Raw genomic sequence first — 13631 nt, forward strand, 5'->3', positions numbered from 1 at the left:
GTGATTTGAAAAGTCAAAACTCGGAACTTAAACCCAGTTGCCCCGCTCGAGCGTCAAACTCCCCGCTCGAGCGGCACTCACAGACTCCTGCTCGAGCGGCCAAACTCCCGCTCGAGCGCCGAATGCACTCTCCCAGCATCTCGACACAACAGGTCCCCGCTCGAGCGCTCGAAGCCCCGCTCGAGCGTCACTCACAACCTCCCGCTCGAGCGGCCAATCCCCCGCTCGAGCGTCCAACACTGCACAGGAAATACTAGATGGGTGTATTCCCCGCTCGAGCGCCAAAACCCCCGCTCGAGCGGACAGGCAAAAATCTGGGCAACTAGTTTTGGTTTCTAAACTCAACCAACCTGTAACAAACCAGCCCAACACATCCCATAACTCAAATACGAAGTAAAAAGGATGTAAACAAGATAATAATCAACTACCAACAGCCACGGGCACATGTCCGGATCACTATATACAACAAGGGTAAATCTGGGATCGCTATAACCGTCACCAATAAATTCCAAACTTATTAGACGATGTCGTTTCATTTTTTTATTTATTTGGTGACAAATATATTTTTTTTCTGGGAAGGATAAGTTATGGAAGACAAAAATATTTCATCACCAATAAACCCTTCATGCTCGTTTTATCTTTCTATTAATTAGGCGACAAATATATTTTTGTCTCGGAAGGATATGTTTTGGGAGACGAAAATATTTCGTCGTTAATAAATTCTCCACGTTTCGTGTTGCATTTTGATTGATTGTGCGACGAATATATTTTCGTCTCATAAGGTTAAGTTGAAGGAGACGAAAATATTTCATCACCAATAAATTCTCCATCCCCACACAACATTGTTTTTGTATATTTGTTGATTAGGCAACGAACATATGTCACGCCCCCAAACCGCCCCTAGTAGTTTGGGTGCCGTGATGGCCAGTAACCCGAGGTTACCGAAGGCCGTCTTACAAAAATCACACACAATCAGAGTATAGAATATGGGGCTTACAAGTTGCGGAAGCAAAATATACATATATAAACTGAGTAGTCCATGAGAGCCGTGCATAAGTCCAATGGAATGTCATACATCAAACATCTTTACAAGTCTTACAATTTTAGATACAACAAAATGGAACACAAAATGCATCCTGACCAAAAGGCTTCTCAAGCCGACATATGCTAAAACAAACAATTAAAACATAAGCCGAGAAGCATAATCTTCAAGACGATGCAAAACGCAAATCCAAAACATGTCGGCAAAGCATCCAAAACACATCGGCAATCACGTCTAGGCCTCAATGCCTTCTTGTTCATCACCTACATATATATAGAGAGGGTGAGCTTGGATACTCAGTGAATGATATCAGAAATAAAGGTTTTGCATGATTGATATCCAAGATTTCTTTCAAAACAATACATAGCATACTTTTCGATCAAGAGGGAAATCAAGTTCATTTGCCGGCTTTCAAGTTCCTTGGATGTTAATAACATCTACTTATTTCAAGGGGTGATGACATATCAAGACAAGAGTTTCAAGACAAGCTGTGCTGCGAAAGATTAGAGTCCTCTAGCACTAAGGACTGTCAAGACAAGCTGTGCTGCAAACGTTTAGAGTCCTCTAGCACTAAGGACTGTCAAGACAAGCTGTGCTGCAAAAGTTTAGAGTCCTCTAGCACTAAGGACTGTCAAGACAAGCTGTGCTGCAAAAGTTTAGAGTCCTCTAGCACTAAGGACTGTCAAGACAAGCTGTGCTGCAAAAGTTTAGAGTCCTCTAGCACTAAGGACTGTCAAGACAAGTCATCAAAACAAGATAGCATTTGATATACAAAATAGGGATAGTCATTCATGCTAGATCAAGTACTTTTCAAAACAAGGCAAGACGAGATTTATGAAAGCAAGTGTAACATAGCTTTATTAAAAATACCACTCACATCGTTTCTTCACACGTCGGGGTCGAGACAAGCCCAAGTCCTACAACACACGGCAAAGCCTATTGAATGCGCTTTCAAACAAGTCTCTCATAAACACAAATGTTTCCGGAAAACATGCTGGGCACCAACCAGGTCTAGGCCGAGGTTCCACACCTCCTTGCCGAGGTGTGTTCCCGAGGGCCACATGCAAGGAAAGAGGTCGGGAAACTCTGGGTTTCCCTCTGCTGATGAACATGAAGAACATGGGTGTGAAAACATGAAAAATACGAATGTTTGATCATAATCTGTCATCACAAATCTGGGGTTTTCGTGCTATGAGTTTGAAAACATGGACCTGGGTACCCATACTTGGAAATCATGCAAGAACAAACACAAAACGTGAATCTAGGCATAAAGCTTTCGGATCAAAACAAGACTTTCTTGAAGAACACATGAATGTCATTTTCTCTTTCTAAAATCGAGCTTCAAAACGATGCATGGCTTACAAATCATTTTCAATCATGCAATGCAATAACATAAACATAAAGAACATCACGAGTAGATCAAGAATCTAACCTTAGAACGCGGATCTAACGGTTGGATTTCTAGAAATCAAGCTTGAAGATCTACTTCCTCACTCTAAAACTCTTTCTTCCTCCTAGAGCTTCTCTCTCTACAAGACAAGGTTATGACACCAAATGATAGTTTTCTATACCCGGTTCTGGGGTTAACCCTCTGCTGAGACACGCGGCGGCGACTGGTTGGGTTCATCCTGAAAAGGTGGCTGACAGGCCAGACAAAGCATGGTGGAAGGGTGTTCAACAAGCAAAGCGGCATGGGCTCTCTGACAGGCTATGACATCGGCTAACAACAAGGCGTACCTAACACGCTATACGGAATGGCACTCCGGCAAGGGGGTGACATCGGCTAACAAAAGACTTCGGCGACTAGGGTGACAATGACCTCGGCTAGGAAGGACAACGCTTGACTAAGCTGTGCCACATCTTGGCCTAGATGCGCCACACCTCGGCCTAGGTCATACCACTTCCAGGACGAGATCACTGGGGTGCAGGGTAACATCTCGGCTAATGTGTTCAAGGCAATGACGGAGGTCAACAAGGGGTTCCAAGATACTAATGCCAGACTAAGGATGACCTCGGCATAGGAACAACGTCGGCTAAACATAACTCAGACAAGCACATAACACTTAGACAAATCACAAAGGTACCAAATCAAGACATGGATCACATTAACTCAACGAAACAATCGCAACACACACATGCAAGCTAAACAAGTCACAATCATACAAATGCTCATGAACATGATCAAGATGAAAAATGTGGGTTCTTACAACATATGAGTTTGAAACGAAAATATTTTCTCACTAATTATTTCTCTTTATTAAAATGTCGTCAGAAACTAAGAGACGCTCTTACCTTAATCACTTACTTTCACACACACACAAATACTAAAGTCGTGACCCGAAAAGACACCCTCTACGAATCCTCATTTCTCTCTCGCACTTGAGTCTTCTCTTTTACAAGTATTGAAGCTGTGACTCGAGAAAACAATCTCTACAAACCATCTCTTCTATTTCGCACTGAAGTTTCTCTGTTCTCTCTCACATTTAAGCCGTTTGTGCATGCAAACATTGTTATCCAAGAAGACATTTTGTGCAAAGCTACTATTCTTTCTCACAGTAAATCCCTCTCCACAAAAAGAAAATAATAATAATAATAATTAAACAAGGAAACAAAATACAAGAAATCTACGCTATTGTGACAAAATTTGGTGACTTAAAATTTAACCCAAAGATGACAAAATATTAATTTTGTCGTTTGTTTTAATTTTTCTCAAACGTATAGGAGACGAAAAAAAATTTTGTCTGCAAAATTCAGGCGCCAATTTCATTTGCATTGGCGTGAATTATTTTAGCTCATTGGAGACGAACATTTTGTCACAAAATATATATATTTTTTGCGACGAACGTAATTCGTCACCAATAAATTCCCTATCTATTAAACAATGTCGTTGCATATTTCCATTTATTAGGCGACAAATATATTTTTGTCTAGGAATGATAAGTTATGGAAGACGAAAATATTTCATCATCAATAAACACTCCATCATGCAAACGATGCCGTTTCATCTTTCTATTAAATGGGCGACAAATATATTTTTGTCTTGGAAGAATAAGCTATGGGAGATGAAAATATTTCGTCACTAATAAATTCTGATTAATTGCGCAATGAATATATTTTTCGTCTCATAAGGTTATGTTGTGGAAGACAAAAATATTTCGTCACCAATAATAAATTCTTTGTTCTTGTATTTAAGGAGACAAAAATATTTTATCACTAATTATTTCTCTTTATTAAAATGCTATGATTTTGTGTTTCAGAGCACTGAAACCGTCACCCCAAGAGACACACTCTGACCCTTATCATTCATTTTCATGTGCACGGACACTCAAGTCGCGACCCAAGAAGACACTTCCTAGAAACCCTCATTTCTCTCTCACACTTGAGCCTACTCCTCTCTCACAAGTATTGAAGTCGTCGAGCAAGAAGACACTCTGTAAACCATTTCTTTTATTTTCGTACTAAAGCCCCTCTCATATGTCTCACACTTAAGCCCTTCATGCATGCTAGTATTGAAGCTATTATCCAAGAAGGCACCCTATGCAAAACCGACTATTCTTTGTCATAGTGAAGGCGCCCCTTGCATAAGCACTTTTTCTCATTGTCTGTACCAATTCTATCCTTTCCGTCTAGAACACTCATTTTAGAAAAATCGTAGGTCAAAACCCCTCTCCACAAAAAAAAAAAAAAAAAAAAAAAAAAAAAAGCTTTTTTTTTGTGAGAAAAAAAACAGAGGAAAAATTAATAATAATTTTTTAATTTTCAAAATTAATAGAAAACATTACCTTGTTTAGTATGGAGTTTTCAATAATTAATTTTTAATTTTTAATCTATATTTTTTTAGTGAACATTTTTTAATATTATAATTTTTATTTTTTTTTACTTTTTAAATCCCTTTAATTTAGATGAGGGCAAATTGCAGCAATTGTCCCGGTACTTTGGTCCCTGTGTCATATAAATGGTATGTGCCATATCTATATCTATCTATCTATCTATCCTATATATTAAGCGAAAGGAGGTTTTTAACCCCAAGCCATGTGGGAGCTCCAATCTCCCAATCTAAATTTCTTGATTTTTTTTATTTAAAAAAAAAAAAACCTTAGCATTTATTAACTTCTCTCAACCCCCAAGTCTTACCTTCATAATAACTCTTTAATGCATTAAGAACAAACATAAAAAATTCTTTGAAATCCAACACATGAATTCCTTGAAAAGTCTCAACACATATGGTTATTATCCCTCATAATAGCACTTTAATGCATTAAGAACAAGCATAAAAAAAATTTCTTGAAAAGTCCAACACATATGATTATTATCAAAATATTAAACTTTAATATAATATAATAATAAAAAAAGACATTTAATTCCTTGAAAAGTCTAACACATATGATTATTATCAAAATATTAAACTTTAATATAATATAAAAAAGGAAAAAAAGAAGACATTTAAAAAAAAAAGAAATAAAAAAGAAGACATTTAAAAATCGCAATTCACATATATAGATAATTGTAAACACAATCCGTGCATAGCACGGGTGATATGCTAGTCTATACTATATATTAAGCAAAAGGGGGTTTTAACCCCCAAGGCTTGTGAGAGCTCTAATATCCCAATCCTAATTTTCTAATTTTTTGATTTAAAAAAAAAAAAAAAAAAACTCAGCATTTATTAATTTCTCCCAATCCCCATGCCTTTTGGGAGATTTGGTCAAAACCCCCTCATAATTAAACTTTAATGCATTAAAAACTAGCATAAACAAAATTCCTTGAAAATTTCAACACATCTATCTATCTATATTATATTATCTATATCTATATCTATCTATCTATCTATATCTATACTATATATTAAGCAAAAAAGGGTTTTTAACCCCTAAGGCCCGTGGGAGTTTCAATATCCGAGTCTGAATTTTTTATACTTTTTTATTAAAAAAAGAAAACTCAACATTTATTGATTTGGTCGAAATCCCCTGATCAACATTTATTAACTTTTTTCAATCCACATGTTTTTTCACATGCCTGCATTTATTGATACAATCCCCTGATCAGCATTTGAAATCCACTCATACAAATAATTATAGATACAATCCGTGTATAGTTACTGCAGTACCCTTTTTAACTTCTCTCATACACTATGCTTAGTGATAAGATTGTTAAATTATTTTTATAAAAAATCTTAAAAAACATAATTTATATATTAAAAAAAAATCTAATACAAATATAAATATTTATAATTATTCCGTGTTAAGCAAAAAGGGGTTTTCAACCCCCAAGGCCTGTGGGAGCTTCAATATTCCAATCTGAATTTTCTAAATTTTTTATTTTTTATTTAAAAAAAAAACTCAGCATTTAAAATCCCTTCATACAAATAATTATAGATACAATTCGTGTATAGTTACTGCAGTACCCTTTTCAACTTCTCACGTATATTATGGTTAGTGATCAAATTGTTAAATTATTTTTATAAAAAATATTAAAAAGAATAATTTATATATTAAAAAAAAAATCTAAAACAAATATAAATATCTATAATTATCTCGTGCATAGCACGGGTGATGGGCTAGTATTATATAAGAAAAATGGAGTTTTTAACTTACAAGCCTTGTGGGAGCTCCAATATCCCAATCTTAATTTTTTAAAATTTTGATTTAAAAAAAAAAAAGAGCTCAGCATTTATTGACTTCTCCCAAGTCACTTTTTGACTTCTCTCATACCTACTCCTACACCCTTTTTCAACTTCTCCTATACACTATGGCTAGTGATGGGATTGTTAAATTATTTTTATAAAAAAAAATTAAAAAATAATTTGTATATTAAAAAAAATACCTAAAACAAATATAAATTCTTATTAAATCTATATATATCTATACTATATATTAAACAAAAGGGGGTTTCTAACCCCCAAGGTCTGTGGGAGCTCCAATATGCCAATCCTAATTTTCTAATTTTTTGTTTTTTTTAAAAAAATTAACCTCAGTATTTATTAATTTCTCTCAACCCACAAGACTTTTTGACTTATCTCATAAGTGATTTAAAATTTTGATAGATATACATAAAAAAATACATAATTATATTATTAAATCATAATTCAAATTTAGATATTATATCTTTTTGAGATCTATATATCTTTTTTTATTTTTGTGTATAACCATAGTGTATGGAAGAAATTGAAAAGGGTGTTGCAATAATTATGAGAGAAGTCAAAAGGGATTGTGGGTTGGGAAAGTCAATAAATGCTGAGTTTTTTTTTTTAATCAAAAAATTAGAAAATTAGGATTAGGAGATTGGAGCTCCCACAGGCCTTGGGGTTAAAAATCCCCTTTTGCTTAATATATAGTATAGATTCCATGATTTATCTATATACTATTATAATTTCAAAATATTGTCATTTTCATTAAGGTTGAAAGTTGTAATTCTTTTTTTTCATTTTTTTTCATTTTGTTTAATTTTTTGTTAATACGTGTTACAATATGATTGGTTTATAAATTAATTTTATATTCTGAAAATAAAATTTCAAATTTGGATTTTTACTTAAATTATGTTACTATAATTGGAATGAGATCAATATTCATTCCTTAAATTTTGAATCCTTTATTAAATTATAAAATAAAATTTCAAATGTGAATTCTTCTTCAAATTATATTACTACGATTAGAATGAGTTCAATATTTACATGTGTCATAATATTATTGGTCTAAACATAATTTGTGTTAAATACATGTGTTCAAATTATTAAATTTCCTCCTTACCTTTTTTTTATTCAAATACTTTTATTTTGTAAGAAATTTGTTTTTATTCTATTTAATATTTTGTTGTAATTTTAAATTAAAAGAATTTCTAAAAAATCATATTTAAATTATGTATGCCATTATAAAAAGTAGATTTTTTTAACATCAACTTAGTGGTAGTTTGGGAAGTGTCAAATAAGCATACTTTTTTACTTTTTATGAAAATATGTATGGAAAAGTAGAGATATAATGTGACCCAAAAAGATAATTAAGTATATTTTTTGTTTTACTTTTTACGAAATGCTGCGTAGAAAAGTAGAGATGTGATGTGACCAAAAAAAGATAAAAAGATTATAAAAAAAAAAGTGTGCTAACATGACACTTCCCAAACAACCTTTTATTCGATGATCCCTTTCTAAAAGGTATATTTTCAATAAAAATTCTATTGGAAATCTCAAGTATATTGCTTTTTCTTTTATTCGTTAATATTAAATTTTTAATTAATCTAATTTATTATTTTAAAAAATAAATTAGCAAATAATTCATATATTTATATATATAATTTCGTTTTGGTTGCTCAAGTTTTTTGGTGGTTCTGCCCAAATCCACTCAAATTTAATTTGAATTTTTGAATTTCTGCATAGGTTCTCACTTAATTAAAAACTATGTTATTCAATCTTTAAAAAATTTTAAGTTCGACTCAAGTTGCTTGGGTTGAGCTCACCTAAGTTTGCAATTCTAGCAAGGGAGGTTTAAAGTTACATGAATAAATTTGTGATAAATTAAAAAATAATAAATAAATTGTGATTAAATTGTGAGACTTAAATTTTAAATTTCAATATTTTTTGTTTTCATAATTTGCATAAAAAATTTAACTGTGATAAAATTTTGCATCCTTTATTAAATTATAAAATAAAATTTTAAATTTAAATTCTTCTTCAAAATATATTACTACAATTAGAATGAGATCAATATTCACATGTGTCATAATAATGTATCATAATATTATTGGTCTAAATATAAGTTATTTTAAATACACGTGTTCAAATTATTAATCGCTATTAAATTTTTTTATTTTTTTTTTTGGTTTTAAATTTTACAAAAAAAATTATGTCCTTCTAAACTATAAGGACTTGAACAATAATATTTTTTAATATAATTTTTTTTTTTCACAAAAGAACAAAACATAACTTTTTTAGTACTTACCAAACATGGTGGATTTTGTTTTTTTTTTAATTTAAATTGTCAATTAAAGAAATTAAAATAAAGAATAAGAATATCTTTGGCTCAAATTGTTAAAAAGTTAGTTTTGCTGAAATAAATTAGAAAGAAACGTTGATTTTTTTAGTTTGTTAAACTTTTTTATTTAAAAAAAAAAAGGGTTATAGGTGATAATTTATTGTTGGAGGACCGGTGCAATATCGATGGATGTACCGGATTGAAAGGTAATTGTTAAATTGAAAGGTTCGTAATTATATGTTGCATGTGTAACTACTACTACAAAAATAGTTAAAGATCACACTTTAATAAAAAAAAAAATATCTCACTTTTATTGGAAGTGTGATAAAAAAAATTAGATTGATATTTTAATCACACTTAATTTGATTGAGTGTGATAATATTTATTTTTTATGTCACTTTTCAATTAAGTGTGATTATATATATATATATATATATATATATATATTTTTAATCACACGTTCTAATTAAAGTGTGATTATATATACACTACTACTTTTTAATCACACTTTTTAAATAAGTGTGATTATATATATATTTTTTAATCACACATTCTAATTAAAATGTGATTATTTATATATTTTTTAATGACACCTTCTAATTAAAGTGTGATTATATATACACTACTACTTTTTAATCACACTTTTTAAATGAGTGTGATTATATATATATTTTTTAATCGCACATTCTAATTAAAATGTGATTATTTATATATTTTTTAATCACACCTTCTAATTAAAGTGTGATTATATATACATTACTATTTTTTAATCACACTTTTTAAATAAGTGTGATTAAATATATATATATATATATATATATATATAATCACACTCCCTAAATAGGTGTGATTTTATAAAATATTCCAAATTGATTTTTATATAAAATATACAATTTCCAATTTTTTTTTAAAAAAAAAAAAGCCCCAACACCAAAATGCAAATTAAAAAAAAAAATTCAAAATACATTTAACTCTTTGGCTACTTCTAATTAAAAGGAAAGTAGAAGGTAGGGTTCATCACAAGGCGAGATCTCTCTCTCTCTCTCTCTCTCTCTCTCTCTCTCTGTGGCGACAACACTAGCGTGTATAGGTAACCCTCCTCCTCTCATTCTCTTCTCTCACTCTCGCAGACGCTCACAATCTCTCTCTCTCGTAGACTGACGTCTATAGATCTCCCCATTTTCTCACTCTCTAGCAATGGCGGTAACTCCCTGTCGATGACAACATCGGCGTCTCTAAATCTCCCTCCAACATCCAGGTATAGTTCTCTCTTCTAGGTCATTTTTTCGAGCATGAAGTGAACACTAGACTGAGCATAGTTGGGATTGTATATCTTTTATCGCTCTCCTACTCCCTCATAATCTCTTTTATCTTTTGTTATATATGCCAGTGTGTTGCCAAATGAAATTATCTCATTTTTATTGAAAGTGTGATAAAAAAATTAGATTAATATTTTAATCACACTTAATTTAAGTGAGTGTGATAATATTTATTTTTAATCTCACTTTTTAAATAAGTGTGATTATATATATTTTTTTAATCATATTTTTTAAATAAGTGTGATTGTATGTATTTTTTTAATTTTAATTTTATATAAATTAATTTTCTATGCTCTGATCTGTAAAAATTCAAACCAGCTATAACTTTTTTTTATTATTTATTTATTGCGCAGTACTAAGCAACCCCCCCCCCACACACACAACACTAACACAATTCAATTCATATTGATATTGATATTCCAAACCCATCTTTCACTCTTCTCTTTTCAAACCCTAACCCTACATCCTTTGATCGGCGGCAACTACTACGAGCAGCAGTGAAAGGCGAGCAGCAGCGGCGGTGAGCGACTGAGGTATTCACCCAAAAAAAAAAAAGAGTGACTGAGGTATTGATATTGGTTTTGAAGTCGAAGCAGGTGGGATTTTTCAAAGATCTGATTTTGTGAAGTCTAAAATTTGTCTTTCTCATGAACACGGGCACACAGTTGATTTGATTCATTTGGCGTCGCATTTTCAAAGAGTGGAGCAGCAGAGGTATTCTATGCAAGTGAAACAGGAAAATGGGTATGTATAAGTTTCACTATTTGAGTACTCTGTTGCTTTTTTTTTTTTTTCAATCAAACACTTCAGTAGTTGAGGGTGCTAGATTATGTCACAGTATGTAAAGCGGGAATGATTTGGGACACTATTTTCATGAGGGCAATGCATGATCTCAAGGCTGCTGAGATAGTGCTATTTTGGAAATGGTAGGCTACAGAGGTTGAGCCTGATGAGGTGAGGTACAATGTTTTAGAAATTGAACAAATTTGATGTCATGTTATAAGTTTTGATGCTTAGTTAGGAGATATCTTTCCCTTGAAGGGTTTTTTGAGGCACTGATCTCCAACAAAGGAGGCTTTTTTGGCATGATCCGTGGCATATGGCAAGAGCTTAAGAATGGATTATTTGATAAGAATAGGAAATATATTTCCCCAACTTCTGTTGTATGATCAAAGAGGCATGGAGTCTGTGGACTATCTTCTCATCCGCTGTGGGGTGGCTAGGATGGTATGGTTTTTATTATGAGATTGATTGTCTTTCCTTGGGTTTGCTGAAATACTGTTTTAGACTTCCGCAAATACTCTGTGAAATATTGGATCACATTTGCCTTGTACACGTTGGTATGCAAATAAAATAAATTAGGTGAAGATAAAGAACTGATATGTAGATTAAGAAGAGTTATTTTTATTTTTTTTAAAATTCTTATTTATTATTCTTTTACATGGTTGGGTCATGGAGAGCTTTTTTGATTTTGTGATAACAAGGATACATTGGTATGGATTTTCATTATTTTTATTTTCTATATGTTGTGTATACTTGGGACAACATCTCCTTTTGGTGCCTTCAATAATGAAATGGCTTGTAAAATAAAGAAAAAATGTTCCTGTCAGATCATAGGTCTATATCCAACCAGGCCTGACTTGCGACCTTAATTTTTAATTGAGGACTTTATTGTAATAGTGAGTTTAATTCTCTTGGTTGCATTTTGTTTAATGGATCATGTATAATATTTAGGTGAACTTGTATTGGTATACTAAGTTTTTGCCAAGAAATTGATTGCTTTTCTTGTTAGGATATTGGGGTATGTATCTCATTGGTGTCCAATTGGGCAGCTATCTGTTTTTTGGTAACTCTGATCTGAGCAAGTGTTGAGATCCAATAAATGAGCAATTAGAGTCTGGATTCTATCTCTTTTGTTTTGGTATATATCTTTATCACTGGAGTCTTTGTCATCTCACTATCTTCTGCTGTCATGTTAATTGATCTTTATTTTTATTTTTTCTGAATGAGGCAGGTTATTAACAATGCTTCTGGATAGGCATGTGGAAAGCGTTTCACGCAGAATGGTAGGGCATATTGCTCTGATTACTTTTGTAATAAATAGACCAATTTTTTGAGAATGATGTTATTCTTTGGAAGCAAAGAAGAAAAACATATTTACCCCCCCCCCCCAAAAAAAAAGAAGAAGAAAATCTCAATTCTCATTTATAAATATAAAATTTTATTAAAACTAACGGGCAATTCTATTGCAGTGTAATGCAGCTTATGTTACTTTTGTATTAGCTCAAAATCTCCAAGTTATTCTCATTTTTTGTTTCTGCTAATAACTTCTCAAATATGATGGTTTTATCTGTTCTGTAACTTGTTGAGAAACCAGCATAACTGATGGTTTTGCCTTTGTTGACTTGTATATCCGGTGTCAATGATTCATTGTGTTTGTTTGTTTATCTAGAAGCTAATTTGAGTGATTGGGATTGCTTTCCTTTTGCGAGTTATTAGCCTTTTGGTTTTTATATTTGAATATATGTTGAATTAATCATTGAAATAAAATTCTTATGAAGAAGTAAACCTTAGAATTATTATTTTTAATTAGTTTTTTGGTGAAAGTTTAATGCCCTAAACCTCTCTATTATATTTATAGATTTTATTTATAGAAGTCAATGTTTAGGTGAGAAGCAATAAGGCTTTATGATGTTGGACAACCGGCGAGAATAGAACAACTAAAAGAAAATAAAAGAAAGGCCATACAAAATAAAAGAAGGAAAAAGATTGAGATCTACAATTTACCCACAATGATATGGCAAGTTATGTGCCAATTTTTTGTTTGTCACAAACTCAATCATGCAAGGCCCAATCTCATTGCCATATCATTGTGGGACTTAAATTGTGGGTCTTTAGCATTTCTCATAAAAGAAACTCTAATTCTCTATTCTCAATATCTCAAAATTTAATTCAATATCATAGTCTATGAAACTATTACATAAAAGACCTATTTATAGGCATCCAAAAAATTCTATCTGATAGTAACCAAAAAGAAAACTATCATAATTAGAGTAATAAAACAATAAAACCTATTAAATTATAAATAAGAAGATATCATCAAAATAAATCTTTAATCTTCGTCCAATCTCTTCTTGTTCCCCATCACCGTGTTAATCAAATAGGCAATGGTTATGGAGTACTCTTTGTTAATTAAAACTATTCAACCCTCTTAAATTTTTTGCTTACGGAAGGGGATCATGAGGAAGTGACGCATGAATTTTATGGTCACTTGTGCAATGTTTGGGAATTGGAGTACATGTGTCA

At 31.9% G+C, this 13631-nt stretch overlaps 1 long non-coding RNA gene across 2 annotated transcripts; it reads left to right on the forward strand.

Moving 5' to 3' along the window:
• The first annotated feature begins 10743 nt into the window (after nucleotides 1-10743).
• LOC145790694 (uncharacterized) lies at nucleotides 10744-13528 on the forward strand. Of its 2 annotated transcripts, XR_014329633.1 has the most exons (4): nucleotides 10744-11069; nucleotides 11164-11552; nucleotides 12118-12246; nucleotides 12340-13528. It is a non-coding gene; the product is annotated as an uncharacterized LOC145790694 (long non-coding RNA). The 2 variants fall into 2 exon arrangements; XR_014329641.1 differs by lacking the exon at nucleotides 12118-12246 and having other exon boundaries at nucleotides 12340-12487.
• Nucleotides 13529-13631: the final 103 nt, after the last annotated feature.

The sequence above is a fragment of the Camellia sinensis genome, chromosome 1 (genome assembly GCF_055761805.1).
Source record: "Camellia sinensis isolate YWXY chromosome 1, ASM5576180v1, whole genome shotgun sequence".
NCBI lineage: Eukaryota > Viridiplantae > Streptophyta > Magnoliopsida > Ericales > Theaceae > Camellia > Camellia sinensis.